The sequence below is a fragment of the Ictidomys tridecemlineatus genome, chromosome 1, assembly GCF_052094955.1.
Source record: "Ictidomys tridecemlineatus isolate mIctTri1 chromosome 1, mIctTri1.hap1, whole genome shotgun sequence".
In the NCBI taxonomy this organism is placed as follows: domain Eukaryota; kingdom Metazoa; phylum Chordata; class Mammalia; order Rodentia; family Sciuridae; genus Ictidomys; species Ictidomys tridecemlineatus.
Window position 1 is genome coordinate 164,357,067 of NC_135477.1, and position 16,465 is coordinate 164,373,531.

The window sequence follows — 16,465 nt, forward strand, 5'->3', positions numbered from 1 at the left end:
GAAGCATGAGTGGTCTAAAATTTTTAAATGTACATAACATGGTTTTACCAAGAATAGTATTTCTCCCTAAGAGTGAAAGTCATAACTTACCATCAACCCTATTCACTTATTTTATTTATTGATTTACTTTTAATTTATTTACTTATTCTGTTTGCTATATATGACACCAGAATGCATTGCAATTCATTGTACACATATAGAACATAATTGTAGATTAAAAAGAAATAGGAGGATAATAGTTTACCTAGAAAGTCAGTAGAGGTGTAGTTGCTGACGAATACACTCATCACAGTGTTATTTCTCAAAATAGGCCAGCTAATTTCTTAAATTAATTACCGAACACCAATATAATTACTTATGTGAGGGTACTTATGAGACATTGTACAAATAGAACAATAGAATTTCAGCAGGCCTTTATCACTTATTGTTGGTTTAGGACAGAGAGGATAAGGTAGTTGCCCTCAAACTACCACAGTGCACTTCCTTGACCATGACAGACAACTCTAATCAATCATGACATTCTTTCCCATTGGATCCAGATGAGGCTTCACAGCTGTGGTGTTATGGTCAGGAATTACTAAGTCCTCAGGATCATCTTATTAGGCACAGATCTGCATGGAGGTTTGCCTTGATTCCTCAATCTAACGCCATATTTGAAACCACAGTTTCTTTAGTAGGTAATATAAAACTATTGTTTTTTCCTCCTCCTTTGTGTTGAAAGTTATAGACAAGATAGCTGCAGCATTAAAATGCATGCAAAATTACGTAAACATCCAAGGAACATGAAATTTGTGCAGAGCTGACAGACCCAGCACTTTGCTTGTTCTCCGTCTGTGAAGATGTTGTCATTTCTGCTGGTAAGAAGACAAAGTGGCCCTCCATCAGTCAAGGGTGCATTTCCCTTTTCAAAAGCATGATTGTTGTGCTCTTAGTTCCTGCAATTCTAAAAATTAATTTCATTCCAGGGACCCAGAGAAGCCATTCATTTCCTTGAAGAGGGAAGTGTCTCCACTGCCTTGCTCACTGGTGGCCGCTGAGCAGGCAGCTATTTGCTTTTAAAGTGGAAGTCAGTGCTTTTAACTGCAGCCTCACTTCTGCATCATAATTGAGCCCTTGGCACTTGATGGAGCAAAGCAGCACATGACTTAGAGTTGTTTTAGAGCTAGAGGGATCAATCACTTAAGGGAGCTATCTTAAAATGAATTTACTTCTATTCTCTTCTTTTACCCTTCTTACCTCCAACACCCAGCTTCTCTTCATCTTGTTTTCCCTTAAGACAGGTGACTTTCAAGTGTATTAATGTATGTTTTAAAGGGTCCTTCAAGCTCTTTCATTACCTAGGTCTCTTTCTTTCTTCCAAATGAGGACTACTGATATGATGGAAATGATACTTAAATTTCAGGAAAATCTTGTCCTGCCACTTTTCCTAAGTAAACTTGCCTATTCCTCAGGACCAACTTGGTTGCAAGTAACTGAAACAGAAGTAAAATTGGCTTTAACAAAAGAGGTAAGGATTATTGATTCACATGGATAGACTTCAGGTGAAGCTGGATCAGGAGTCCAAGCAAAATTAAAAGAAACTTATATTTCTGCATCTCTTTTATTTTCTGCATCTCTGTAGTGGCATTGTTCTCAGAATCTACATGATAACTCTAATCACATTAGCAGTGTAACTCTCATAGTTCAACAAACCTCCAAAGAGGTAGGAATTTTCTTTCCCCCAAGAGCCTTGGCCCTGCTCATTGCCTTGGCTTGTCCCTCATTACCATTCCTGAACCCATCCCCGCAGCCAGTGGGATGGACCCACTAAATTTCTTTCTCCTGGGCAGGGTGGTTATCCCTCAGTGCTTACCTCTGTAGTTGTTAAGGTTGTCTGTGGCTGAAGTTTCCTCTGTGTTATTCCAGTTTCCATATTTTGTGTATGCCTTTTTCCCCCGAGTTACAGGATCAGCCTTAGAATTGGGGATGGGGAGTATCCCTCATGAATCTCATGACATAGGATTGGGAAAATGATGTGCTACCCATAGGAAAATTTTACCAGATAGAAAGGAGCAGATAAATGTTTTCTAGGAAATGACATCACCACTTTGGTCCATAGTTCTCCCTGCTAAATAGAAAACATGAATCAGACACTCTAATGAATTATCTGTCCATTCTTATTTTCTTGGAGAAGAAACAGTGCTTTGGAGACTTTTCTAGTACCTGCCACATGTTTTTTTTTAAATCTATTTATATACAAGTGCCTGTACTCATACATCCATTTGTGTGTGTTTATGCACATGTTTTCATGTGTTTCCATGATACTCATTGCTCAGTTTACACACATAGACACCAAGACACTGAAATGTCACCAGGGTCTCACTGGCAAATAGTGATAGGCCCAGTTCTGCAATAATATTGCCCAGTGGAGAACTTTTTTCCCACAACTAGATCATTTCAGATATTTATGTCCTAGCCATGAATGTTAACACTTTAAGAGGATTTCACAATTTAGAAGCTTGTCTTTAAGGCAAAAGAACTTTGATTCCCAGATATACCTGACAAATGCTGTAATTTGTTGTAGCACTACCAGAAATTGCAGGTGTGACATTACTTTGAGATGAATCTCAGGACAAAGAGTCTGTGCCATTATTCTGTGAGGTACTGCTTGCTCTAAAGAGCTCCTGCCTCTGCCTGCTCTTCTTCCATCTTCCCATGGGCTTGTCCTCCCCAGGGGCTTGTCTGAACAATAACTCCATTCTAACCCATTGTCTAATCAAACAATACAAAGATACAACCATTCTGTAATCTGCCTTTCCTCCATCACTACTGCTCTTCTCATGATGTGTCAGTCAAGGCAAAAGCCGATTGTGGCCGAAGCATGTGATAAGTTTTAGATCCTGCTCTGTTAAGTCCTCTTGACTCCATGTTTGTTTGCTTTGTCTTCATTATTTTCTTTCCTGGGGTCAAGTGACTCGCCTTCTCCATTTCTAAGATTTTTCAGAGACCTTCTTAAATAAGAATGTGAACCACAAACCATGGGCCAGCTCCAGACTCTCCGTCTCATTCATGTGAAAATCGTGTATTGCATCCCATCCTGTGCAGACCTGGGTGGTACATGAAGGTCAATCCCTTCCCTGTACAGACAGGCCCAGGTGTGGATCATAATAATGCAAGATAGACAGTACCATGTGTCATAGGAGAGGAGCAGGTGCTTGCTATGAGAGGGGAGAGGACAAAGAAAGACTTAGTGTAGAGGGACTAAGGTGAGCTGAGCTTTGCCATCTTTTGACTCCTAGAAAATGATGGACTTCAAACAGGCTTCTGCTAAAGTCAAGGTTGTGTTTATATTTAATCCCAGGAGTTTCCTGAAGAAAATGAAGGGGTTTAAACTAAAGCCTTATGATGAATAAGACTTAGAATTTAAAAAACTATAAGAAATCCTGCTCAGCATTCATTTCACATTGGGAGAAGGAGTTTAATCCATGTACATCTACAAGATGCTTCATTCTTGTGACACTTGTTTGTTGGGATTAGGAGTGTGTATCCTGGTGTTGATGGGACTCAAAAGAGGAGGTCCTGAGCAGAGCTCACATCCTAAAGAGGCAGGTGATGCTCGGGATGAGGCAGACCTTGGCTGCAGCAATCCATCCTCTCTTTCCAGGAGGGTATCCAATGTCTGCTCAGGATCAGGGGGAGCTCTATTGAATAAAACAAGTAAGATTGGGAAGTGGCCACTAAGATTGGGTAGTGGCCATATGAAGGGCAAAGAGATGGATAGGGGTATTTGGAAAATGGATGCAACTTTCTCTAGAACTGAAGTTATCTCGTTTTTACATGAGAAAGTAATTATAGGAAAAGGTGAGAGTTAGTTTATATTTTTACCATAGGTAGACTCTCTTCTTAGTTCTGGGCATAAAACAATGAAGATGATGTCTCCGTTGTCAGGGAGATTTTAGAGTAAACTAGTCAACAACTGTTTGTAGTTGATTTTACGGCAACTTTGCCTGAGTGCCTGGGCTTGAATCCTTCCAAATAATCTGTGCCAGCTACCCACTGTAGTTCTTGGTCTTAGATTAAGATTCTCTTTGCAGTGCTGAGGCTCAAACTTAGGGCCTTGTGGATGCTAGGCAACAACACTACCACTAAATTTAAATTTTTACTATTTTTCCTGAAGTTTTTTCTTTCTTTATTCACTCACTGACATAGATATCCAACAAACATTGGAGTACCCACTGTTTTCTGGTTTTAGTGCTGGGCACTAGAATACCAGAGTGAATAAGGTGGAGAGTGAGCCCTATTAAAGGAATTTGCTTTAGAACAGAATCATCTGTTTCATTATTCTACAATAATGAAAGCAGGTTACACTACTATTGTCTAATGTGGTATCTGCTACCAACATGTGGCAATATTCATGTGATAGTGACCCATTATGAGTGATTAACCTATTCTATTTAGCATTAGAAGCACTATGGCTAGGGCTTTAGTTAATTATATGTAAATATAAACAGTCACATGTTAGCTAGTGGCTACACAGCATAGTTCCAGAAGAAATGCCAAAGTGGTAACTTATTATGGATATAATTAAGGGTTATCTTAAGTGCAGTGAAGTGAATAAATGAGGTCTTTGGTTAGAGAGAAATGAGAGAGGATGCACTTTCAAGGGTAGTTAAGTAACACCTGTCACTCCATTCAAGTGAGATCTGAGAAAGAGCCAGTTATATAGTTTTATCGGTTAGCAGAAAGTCCTCAATAAGGCAAATGGATCGACATGCCTTGAAGCACTAAAAAAAGGTGCCCAAAGCTTGGTAATGAGTAGGCAGGTGTGGGTGAGAGGAAATCGAAGGGGAAATGGGAGCCATTTCATGGCAAGATCAGGCAGTGTGGCTCATCCCATAGAGAACACAGTGCCATCTCCTGAGGTTCACACAGGTCCCTGCTTTTCATTACAGTGTCCATTTCTTCATATTGTTTCATAGAGCACATCACAGCATCTACCCATCACATTTGATCATCTGTCAACTCCTCTGTGATTCCACATGTAACCATCAGTGCCTCCCATGGAACCAAAGTTCAGCTAGCTAAGACACACACTGATAAGAAGTTTAAAAAACTGAGTAACAGTTAAGAAGTATTAATGCAATAGTGACCTATTATGAGTGATTAAACTGAGATAAAACTATTACTCTAATATACACGGCTAGAAGAAAGCTAATTTACAAGGTCCAAAGCATGTATTTCTTGACAGCTTTTTTTTTTTTTTTTGACAGGGGCTGGGATGGGATGTGGACCTTAGGAAATGTATCTAAAATATCTTGACTATTTTAAAAGCTGTCAACCTTCAATTTCCTATTTATTCCTTAAGTGTATCAACACCCAGACCTTGAGGTTAGGGACTTACACAGGGAGATATGTGACTGTGTAGATGTGATGCCCATGGTTGATGTGCTGGAAGATAGCTGTGTTTTTCACCTGTCACTTTTTTTCAGTTTTATTGATTTTAAAAATTGATTTAACAAATTTTAGAGCTTGCACTTAGATCATAGGTCTCTGTTCATGTGCTTTTGTTTGTAGAATCACTGTATAGTAGTTTGGGTTTATGGTCAAGGGTAGCTTCTTTAAATGAAAAAGAAAAATCAATGGACATGTGTTTTTTTTTTCTGTAGAACTTTCTAGTAAAATACAGATGTGACAAGTATTGATCTCTAATGACCACTGCTGACTGGAATCAGTGTTTGACTTTTTCATCCCACTTGCTCCAGCATCAAACATGCACATTTTTTATTTTTTCAATGTTGGTGATTAGTGCTCACTGCACGGTGTGGTTCTCAATTGCGCTCATGGGAGCATGGACTGGGAGCAGTCCTACTGCCAGATAGTGCCACAGGCTTCAGACTTGGCAACACTCATTCACAAGCATCTCATGCCATTCTCACCACCACCCTGAGAGGGAATGGTATGCACCATTATCTGCCTCTTGCTCACAGGGAGTCTGCAGCCATCTCTGATCCCCTGGAGACTGGGGAAATGTGCACACAGGGTCTCGGACCCTTAGCCCTCCTTCTCCCTGATGGAGGATAGTGGAGTGCAGAGTCTCCTCTGCCCCTTCTTTAATATTCAGTGTTGTGTGCTCGCAAAGCCATGGGCAAGATTTAAGTAGCCCCTGTGTTCAGAAAACCCCATGCTTCTATTAAGAATCTTTGCATTATAAGTGCTCAGAATAAAAGCCATAGGGATCTAAAAGCCAACAGAATTTATTGACTGCTCTAACTAAAAAGTCCAGAGACAAGGTTGGCTTCCGGTTTCCAATAATAAAATAGTAAACCATCACTCATATTCATTTTTTTCTGGATTGGTTCTGCTATCAGATTATCCTTTACCCATTTATTTTTTTTCATCTGATATTTTAAATAGAGCATTCCATGTTTCAATGATTTAGCAGCACATGGTGAATAGGGCATGGAGTGGTACTCAAGAAAGCTGGATTCTTCTGTCAGTTCACCACTGTCTATGTGGATTTCCTGTGGCAGAAATGTCAGAGAGGTGGGTTGCCTCCTGAACTTACATCTTTGACATTTAATATCCAGAGTATACAAAGAACTCAAAAAATTAAACAATAAGATACCAAATCACCCAATCAACAAATGGGCCAAGGACCTGAACAGACACTTCTCAGAGGAGGACATACAATCAATCAACAAGTACATGAAAAAATGCTCACCATTTCTAGCAGAGGAGTGCAAATCAAAACCACCCTAAGATACCATCTCACTCCAGTAAGATTGGCAGCCACTATGAAGTCAAACAACAACAAGTGCTGGCGAGGATGTGTGGAAAAGGGTACACTTGTACATTGCTGGTTGGACTGCAAATTGGCGCAGCCAATTTGGAAAGCAGTATGGAGATTCCTTGGAAAGCTGGGAATGGAACCACCATATGACCCAGCTATTGCTCTTCTCGGACTATTCCCTAAAGACCTTAAAAGAGCACACTATAGGGATACTGCTACATTGATGTTCATAGCAGCACAATTCACAATAGCTAGACTGTGGAACCAACCTAGATGCCCTTCAATAGATGAATGGATAAAAAAAATGTGGCATTTATACACAATGGAGTATTACTTTGCACTAAAAAATGACAAAATCATGGAATTTGCAGGGAAATGGATGGCACTAGAGCAGATTATGCTAAGTGAAGCTAGCCAATCCCTAAAAAACAAATGCCAAATGTCATCTTTGATATAAGGAGAGCAACTAAGAACAGAATAGGGAGGAAGAGCATAAGAAGATCACCATTAAACAGGGTCAAGAGCGGGGAGGGAAAGAGAGAGAGAAGGGAAATTGCATGGTAAAGGAAGGAGACACTCATTGTTATACAAAATTACATATAAGAGGAAGTGAGGGGAAAAGGGAAAAAAACAAGAGAGGAAATGAATTACAGTAGATGAGGTAGAAAGAGAAGATGGGAGGGGAGGGGAGGGGAGGGGAGAGGGGATAGTAGAGGATAGGAAGGGCAGCAGAATACAACAGACACTAGTATGGCAGTATGTAAAAAAGTGGATGTGTAACCGATGTGATTCTGCAATCTGTATACGGGGTAAAAATGGGAGTTCATAATCCGTTTGAATCAAATGTATGAAATATGATATGTAAAGAGCTTTGAAATGTTTTGAACAACTAATAATAAAAAAATAAAAAATAAAAAAATAATTAATTAATTAATTTAGAGTATGTGGGGTAAGGAGGAGGAAGATGCTTCACCTTTGCCCCACCATTCCCACACAATAAGTTTTCTCTGGGTTCACATTTCACATGTCTGCTCCAGAACCACCTCATGGGTTTGAGCAATGGAGTACCTGTGGCTCTGCACCCTGATCAGTAGACCCCGTGGTGAAGAGGGTAGCTTAAAATCAGGGGCACTTTATTGGTGGGAGCAGGGTGAATAGATTTTTGCATGGTTATTTATCCAAGAAGTATGCAGTATACAATTTGGTACACGACAATGCTGTAAAAAATCAAACTTTTCATTTACATTTTTTTAGCACCATGATTTAATTCCTTGGGCTAACCAATCGCATAATCTAGATTCATCTCTTCTTCCTCCTCATAAAGACTCCTAATTGGGCCATTCCAGATGGCTTAGAGCCACGATAGTAGTTTCCTTATATAAACTTCCCTTTCAACAGCTCACATGGGACATGTCACATCTTGAAAGAGGAGTTGTTTTTCATTAACTATTTGGTTCTGCCAAATGGATTCAGTGTATTGGGGGGCCTTCTGCCAGAATGTCAGAAATCCTCCTTTCATCTGCAGCACCAGCCTGGCTCCCACTTTCAAGCTGAAGTCTCCTATTTTTTAGACACCAGCAGATTGTGTCTTTGGTGGAAGAAGCCACAGGACCACTTGAACAGGGAAAGTCTTCATGGCCCCAGGAACTGAAATGAGAACAGAATGCAGGCTTCCTCCTGAGCAGCAGTGTTGTGCTCTTTCCACTGTATACTTCTTAGTATTTAAACTTATATAATCTCTTAAAAATATGGACCGATTTGATGAAGGACGTGTATTTGTTAGGTAAAGAATGGTGGCTACTATACTGACTTCCTTCACAGATCTCTGCCTTATCTACTCCACCTATACACCCTGCCTATTTTAAGTATATTCTTATGCAGACAGAGAAGAATGTCTAATCCTAGGTGGGCAAATGAGGCTGTCCACAAAGGTCATGTTAGGGATCACAGATAAAGGGTTAGGAAGAACAAGGGGTAGGATGGCAAATAACAAAGGATTTTCAGAAGAATTATAAGGTAGTCCAAAACTTAGGAATGGGATTTGAAATCATAGAATGTCAATTGGATAAAATAAGTTGGATAATACAAAACTAGTGTTTTGTTGTTATCTGGGACTAACTGGACATAAACAATTTGATCTTAAGAGTTTCATAAGCTCTCAAAAATCTAAAAAATAAGTTGGTAGAAGCATAAATGAGTCTATTCCATTTGTTTATTCAATAATTACTTATTGAACAACCTGTTCTAGATAATAGAAACAACTCTGTATCACTAAGGCTACATTCTGTCTTGGATCGGGGGAGAGAGAGATGACAAACTTAATAAGCATATAAATTATGATATGGGTTAGAGAGGAGCTAAGGAAAATAGGAAGAATGGTAATAAGATGCCAAAAATACTACAAGGGAGTTGTTTTAAATGGAATGTTCAAGCAGACCTCATTGAGAAAGTGGCATTTTAAAAGCAGAACAGAACCATTAGAAAATCAAGGAAGTGGGAGGAAATCTGCACAGGTGAGGATGAAGGAGGACAATGTGACTGCAAAGGAGTGGGTGAGAAGGTGAGAATAGTAAGTCAGGTCAGCATGGTAATCAGGGAGACCCTGGAAGGCCTTTCACCCTCCTCTGTAACTTTGTCTTTTACTCTTAAATAAGATACTGGAGTGTTGAGCAGAGAAATGGCATGACCAATGAAGTAGAATTGTTGCATCTATTATTTGTAATCAACTATAGAAACATGGAGGGCAATATAATATACCCCTTTAAGAGGTTATTTGACCTGGAGAATTAATAATGACTTACACTGCAGTGATGTGTGCTAGCAGATACACACACATAGACACACACACACACACACACATAGAGATATGAGTGACTGAGGTTTAAAAACACTGATGAAGAAAAGTAATCATGGATTTATAAATAGGACATTGAAGTTTCTTTTCAACCTGGAAGTTCCAGCATGCTGTGTAGACACTGGCAAGATGCTATGGGATTCAATAACTCTGCCAATCCTGGGCAGCATCAGGATTTCTCCTGAAATTCTATCATCAGCGTTTAGATTTTGTAAAAGAAATCAGTTCTTATCTAAATGTGGTCACCACTGGGATTTGCACTATACAGATAATTATCACTAACATAATCATTTCAGTGAGGAAACAGAGAAAACTAAGGATTGATGTAGATAGGTTATACTATATAAGCCCAAGAGAAACCATTCTCTGATGTACAAGTTAATGGAAAACTGATCATTAGCATAAACCCTGTGTGATTGATGACCCAGCGGCCTTTGATGGAACTGAAGGTCTTTATGGAGGAGGCGCTACGGTCCGGCCAACAGTGATGTGAGGAGATGAAAAGCAGGGCCTTCAAGAGGGGAGGCTGCCTGTTCTGCAGGGAGCCCTCTCTCCAGGATCACCATGTTGGCCTTAAGTGCCACTAAACTCAGACCATGCTTACATTGAGGGGAGATGGTGTGCCCTGTGTATGCAGAGAGCTTGGTGAGTGTGCAAAGAGGCTGATAAAGGGACAGCACAGTGAATAACGATGAAGCCGTATAGGGTGCTAGGGAGGAACTAGTAGGTTAGACTGAGGAATGGGGGGAGGTTTGCCAGAAAAGGAAACTTCTAAACTGAGAGGTGGAGGACGAATAAAATTGAAGTATGAGAGCTGAATGAGGAGTGTAATAGTTCAAGCAAGGGCCGTATCATACGTGCAACTGTCTTGAGGTGAAATAAGGCTCTTTCAAAGAACTAAAGAGAAGTCCTTGTTCTGTGATGGAGACTAGGCTTATAGTCTGAAAGAAAATAGAAGCTGGCTGTAAAAGCATAAGAAAATGAGTTTTGGGACTGTTCTAAATTAATATCAGAGTCTGTTACTAAATCTGTTGCATTTAATCCATAGCAGGTCACTGTATAAACAGTCCGCTTCTGATCAGAGCTTATTTATCCTCAGCATATATCATTCTAAAATATCTCTTACCACCTCAAAACTAATTATGAAACAGACATTATTACTGTATGTATATATGTGACTACATAACCTATATGATTCTGCAACATGTACACTCAGAAAAATGAGAAATCATATCCCATCCCTGTATGATATATCAAAGTGCATAAATGCATTCTACTGTCATGTAGAACTAAAACAAATAAAAAAAAATTAAAAAGACTTTAGCACCTTAAAACTACCATGATTATTTTTTCATGTATAGAAGTTTTATTGGACTAAGCTGATCCTGTTCCATGTATATGCTGAGTTCACTCAGGTATTTATGTTCACCTGGTGACCCAGGTGGGGTTGTATGAGCAAGACAGCATAGTGTGGAAATTGATGCACATTCAAGAAAGGGATAAGTTACCAAGAAGGGGGTTTACTTAAGTAAATGATTTGTTTAGGTAGATGACAAAATGTTTATTGCCATATAGAAATTTTCCAGGAAAAAAATATCACTTTATTTAAGCTTTGGGACAAAAGAATGTGATTGAATGATGTGCGATACCTTATTTCCCTTTCACTTCACACACAAAAAGTCTCCTCTGTTATTTTTTTCAGTCTGTTCTTTTCAATTCCAGTTCTATGCATATAGTAGATGCTTTGTGATTGCTTGGTGAAAACCAGGCTGCAAGTTGAAAACAAGCACAGTGGATGTTATCTTTCTATGCAAAGGCAAATTTAGTTTTCTATAAAGGTTAATATTATAGTTGCTAAAAATATGGAGAGTAGGCTTTTCCTTATCATGGCAGTACCATGGCCAGAGTGGATTAAGTACTGTTTTGTTCCTATTAACTAGAGGCAGATATGCAGAGCCTATAACACAGAGCCAAGGAAGTGGTGTTAATTATGGTTTTATTGCAGATCACAGGAAAGAAAATTGGGTTAATGAGAGGGCACATGGATTGATCACCACAGCCCAGGGTATAGCACAATAAATCAAACCAAGAATACAGCAAGACAGCTTCAGGAGAGAGGATGCCAGATTGAAGACTGAGAACTCTAGGCCTTGGAATGAAGTTTCTATTCACAGGATTCAGTTGTATGTTCAAATCACTAGTATCTATATAGTAAACATTTTCCTATAGCTTTCTACTGGCTTTCCTTGTTATAGATTTAAATATGATTGCTTTCTAGAGAATGTAGTTGGTACAGTGACCCTTTATTTATGATCCATATATTGAGTAAAGGCCCATTGCCTAGACCAGTATTAAAGGCAAAAATTATGGAGGAATCCTTCAGAAAGATGAGAGTGAGAGAATAATATGTCCACATTTATGTTACCCGAAAGTGCTACTACTGGTTTCTCTAATTACTACAGACATTGAAGATGGAAATCCATATGCACCTAAATGAAACTAAACGCCTGTACCTCACCATGCACAAAACTCAACTCCAAGTGGATCAAGGACCTAGGAATTAAACCAGAGACCCTGCGCCTGATAGAGGAAAAAGTAGGCCCCATTCTTCATCGAGTTGGATTAGGCCCCAACCTCCTTAACTATACTCCTAAAGTGCAAGAAATAAAATCAAGAATTAATAAATGGGATGGATTCAAACTAAAAAGCTTCTTCTCAGCAAAAGAAACAGTCAATGAGGTAAAGAGAGAGCCTACATTTTGGGAGCAAATTTTTGCCACAAGAACATCAGATAGAACACTATATCCAAGGTACATAAAGAAGTCAAAAAACACCAAAAAAAAAAAAAAACCCAAACAACTCAATCAACAAATGGGCCAAAGTGCTGAACAGACACTTTTCAGAAGACATACAATCAGACAACAAATATCTGAAAAAAATATTCAACATCTCTAGTAATTGAAATGCAAATCAAAACTAAGATTTCATCTCATGTCAGGTCAGAATGGCAGTCATTGAGAATACAAACAACAATAAATGTTGGCAAGGATGTGGGGGAAAAGGCACAGTCATACATAGCTGGTGTGATGGCAAATTGGTACAACCAGTAGGGAAAGCAGTTTGGAGATTTCTTGGAAAACTTGGATGGAACCACCATTTGACCCAGCTATCCCTCTCCTCAGTCTATACCCAAAGGACTTAAAATCAGCATACTATAGGGACACAGTCATGTCAATGTTTGTAGCAGCTCAATTCACAATAAATAAACTATGGAACCAGCCTACATGTCCATCAATAGATGAATGAATAAAGAAACTGTGGTGTATATATACACAATGGAATATTACTCAACATTAAAAGAGAATAAAATTATGGCATTTGTAGGTAAATGGATGGAGTTGAAGACTATCATGCCAAGCGAAGTAAGCCAATTCCAAGAAACCAAAGGCCAAAAGTTCTCTCTTATAAGTGGATGCTTATCCATAATGGGGCAGGGGGGCATGGGGAAAATGGAGGAGCTTTGATAGGGCAAAGGGGATGGAGGAGAGGGGGTATGTGGGCAGGAAAACTGGTGGAATGAGATGGATAGACATCATTAACCTAGGTACATGTATGACTGCATATATGGTGTGACACTACATTGTGTACAACCAGAGAAATGAAAAGTTGTATTGCAATTGTGTACAATAAAAAAAAATTGAAAACTCAAGGTCATTTCAATGTAAAAGGCAGATATGACACAGTTTTTGCCCTTTAAAATATTCACACTAACAGATTGGACCAGGAGGTAGAAACAAAATTAACATCTCATATAATTTGGAAAAAAATTGAGATGCAAAATCTCATTGAGCTATAAACATCTGTAAAATTGAACTTTTCCCCTGTTGTTGAAATGCATTCAAGGTTGTTAGTAGTGATTTCAGCATCAAACTTATTTGCATGAGGGCTTCAGGTCTGGGTCTGCAGTGGCTGCTCTATGTCTGCAGTCACTTACTGCTATTCAACAGATTTTCTTATCTCTGATTTCTTTTCTTTTTCTTCTTTCTTTCCTTTTTAAACCAGGGATTGAATCCAGGATGCTTAACCACTGTGCTATATCCCCAGCCTTTTTTTTATTATTTTGAGAGACAGGATCTCTCTAAGTTACTGATGCTGGTCTTAGACTTGTGATCCTCCTGCCTCAGCCTCCCCAGTTGCTAGGGTTAGAGGCATGCACCACTACATCTGGCCCTCTCTCTGATTTCTGTGCACATGATAGGACAGCACCTCCTGCCCCTGTTGTTGTTGAGTTGATACATATGACCAGCCTCAGTCTGTAGAATAAGCAAAACCTGTACATGTTCCTATCCTTTGGTCTGAAGCATGTAATTGTCTGAGGCCTCTAAAGCTGCTTTCCCTCTGTAGCAAGAATCAGCAAGTGACCACTTAAGCAGCCTGGGCTCTGAGTGAGTATAATCCAGCATGGATGCCCCCAGCAGACACGTGATTGATTTGCAGTGTGACTGAAAAACAAGTCTCATTTTAAATTACTGAGATAGGGAGAAAATCATTACTGTAGTGTCAACCATCTCATTTTCACATATTATACTTAGATAAGTCATTTTAGCTCTTTGGTCTTTAGGTTTCATCACCTGACTTAGCAAATAAAAGGGGAAAAAAGAACATTCAGTAAGCATCTCTTGAATATGAGGCACTTTAATATGCTGATTTATTCTTACTAATCAGGCAAGGTATTGTTCCTTGCTAAAATATCCCTGAATCCAAAGATCTCTCTCAACTTCATAGCTAGCATAATAATCTAAGCCACTACCATCTCTTATTGGTCTCACCTTCCTTAATTATGCTCTAAACTTCCAAGAAATTCTTCCTGCAGCTTGAATCAGATCCAAATTTCCTCTAGTTTAAATTATATTCAAGCTCTTTATCATGGTATATGAAAGTACCTGATCTGATCTCTGCCAATCCCTTCAGTCTAATCATTCAGAATCTCCTGACCAGTCATGAAGTTCTAGTTATCCAGGTTTTCTTGGTATATCTGATACATGGCTCCTTTCTGCCTCAGGTCCTTTGCACTTGTTATTCCTTTTACTAGGAATATACTACTTTAGGTTTTATGGTTGACTTTTTAATTGGTGCATATTAGTTACACAAAAAGTGGGGTATCATTGGGGTATATTTATAATTTAATGAGTTTCAGTCCCTAACGTCCATGTATGATAAAAAAAAAATGCCACACTTGTCTTTGAGTCTGGCTTTCTTTGTTTAACATGATTTCTGGTTTTATATATTTTTATGCAAATGACAATCTTGTCTTTCAGGACTGAATGAAAGTCTCTTGTGTATGAATATCAAACATTTATTCATTCATTTGTTGATGAACACTTAGGCTGATTACTTAACTTGGCTTTGGTGAATTACATTGCTATACACATGGGCATGCATGCATTTCCAAACCATGCTAACTTTTATTATTTTGGATAAATATCAAGCAGTGGTATAGCTGAATTACATGATATTGCCAGTTTTGTTTTGTGAGAAATATCCAAACTGATTTCCATAGTGGTTGCACATTCCATCTAACAGTGTTTTAAAGTTCCTTTCCCCCACATCCTGTCCAATATTTATTGTTGTATTCTTACTGATTGTCATTTGAACTACAGAGAGACGGAATTTCAAGGTGGTTTTTGATCTGCATTCCCTGATGGCTAAAGATGTTGAAATATTATAAAAATATTTATATATTTGTTGGCCATTTGCACTTTTTTGGAGAAGCTTCTGTCTAGTTCATGTGCCCATTTTGTGAATGGGTCATTTGTTTACTTGATGTTGAGTTTTTCCACACAATTGGACTATAACTTCTCCCTTAGTAGAGTAGTTGGAAAGATTTTCTCTTATTTTTGTAGCCTGTTCTTCACACTGCTGTTTCCTTTGCTATGGAAAAGTTTTTTAATTTGATAGAATTCCATTTATTGATTCTTACTTCCTGAGATATAAGATTCCTATTCAGGAAGCTGTTGCCTCGACCTGTACGTTGGAGTGTTTCCTCTATGTCATCTTCTCCAAGTTGCACACTCTCGGGTCCTATACCCGAGTCTTTGATGCATTTAGAGTAGACTTTTGTACAGGCTGAGAGATGGGAGTCTAGTTTCATTCCTCTACATATGGTGATCCAGTTTCCCCGGTACCATTTTTACAGGGATTACCTTTTCTCCAATGTGTGTTTTTGGCACATTCATCACAGAATCTGGTGACTGTAACTGTGAGGGTTCATCATTACATCTTGTATTCTGTTCCTCTGACATTTGTGCCTGTTTTTATGCCAGGGCCATTCTGTCTTGGTTACTATAGCTCTGTAGTATAATTTGGGAAAAACTAAAATCATGTTCTCTAACAGGAGAAGGATGTTCACTTTTACCATTCCAATATAGTGCTTGAATTTCTTTCTTTTTCCCCCTGAAATGGGAATTTAACCCCTAGGGCTTAACCCCTGAGCAACATCCTCAGCACTTTTTATTTTTTATTTTGAGACAGAATCTCTCTAAATTGCTCCAAGCATTGCTAAGTTGCTGAGGCTGGCCTAGAATTTGTGATCCTCCTGCCTCCTGTACTGCTGGGATTATAGGCATGAGTCACCATGCCTGGTATAGTACTTGCTTTTTAGCAAAGTATTTAGTCAAGAGAATAAAATTAAAGGGATATAAATAAGAATGGAAGAAATCAAAGGAAGCCTATTTGTAGGTGATATGATCTTGTACTTGGAAGACTAGAGATTCCCCTGGAAGAATATAGATCTGATAAATGAACTAATCAGCATGAGTAGAAACAAACAACACACAAGAATC